The following is a 1,029-nucleotide window of genomic DNA, read 5'->3' as shown; positions in this document are numbered from 1 at the left end:
ATTGGGCCCACAAGGCTTCTAAAATCGCTGGCCACGTTTTGCTTCAAGTGGACTAGGTGGCAGCAACGGCACGTGCGCGTACTATGCGCGTGCGTGCCACCATACTTGTAGCAACTATGGAAAATCTTATATCGTTTCGAAGCCCCGGATGTTAGCTTTCCAACCCAACTGGAACCGCATCATTTGGACCTCTGTAGCTCAAGTTATGGTCGTTTAAGTGCGAAGAGGTCGGCTTGACAGCTTTCCGGTTCTTTCATTTCTTCATGAGTTCTCCAACTTTTCATGCTTCTTTCTTCATTCCCTTGATCCAATCTTTGCCTCCTAAACCTTAAATCACTTAACAAACATATCAAGGCATCTAATGGAATCAAGGTGAATTAAATTTATTCATTTTAAGACCTAAAAAACATGTTTTCACTCTTAAGCACAATTAAAGGAGAAGTTATAAAACCTTGCTATTTTATTGAGTAAATGTGGGTAAAAGGTGATAAAATCCCCTAAATTCAATACAAGATAAACCATCAAATTGGGGTTTGTCAATCGCCTAAGAGTAACATTAGTAATCGAGATCCACGCTTCATAGGACGACTATAGACATAGCTGTTCAAACTCCTTGGGTCGGAGCTTCATTTCTCAACAAGCTTCCATCCTCAAATCGATGGGTAGGTTAAGAGAGTGAATGTCTTACTCTCGTGTTTTACTTTAGGCATTTTGTAAGCGCTAATCAGAAGGATTGGACAAAATTTCTAGACATTGCTCAGTTTTCATACAATCAGCAAATAAGCGAGTCCACAGAGAAGAGTCCATTCGAGATTGTGAACGGACAACAGTCGCTTACACCACACTCTCTTTCTTTCTCTTACTAAGAGAAGAGCCCTGGAATTTATCATATGATTAATCATGGGAAGAATAAGCAGATGTCACTCATTCTTACCTCGACAAAGCTGTAAAGAGGATGAAGAAATGGGCAGATAAGAAGAGGAGGCATGCAAGCTATCAAGTGGGAGACAAGGTAATGATTAAACCTCT

This window comes from Arachis duranensis, chromosome 5 (assembly GCF_000817695.3).
Source record: "Arachis duranensis cultivar V14167 chromosome 5, aradu.V14167.gnm2.J7QH, whole genome shotgun sequence".
Classification (NCBI taxonomy): domain Eukaryota; kingdom Viridiplantae; phylum Streptophyta; class Magnoliopsida; order Fabales; family Fabaceae; genus Arachis; species Arachis duranensis.
Note: the sequence above shows the minus strand (reverse complement) of the source record.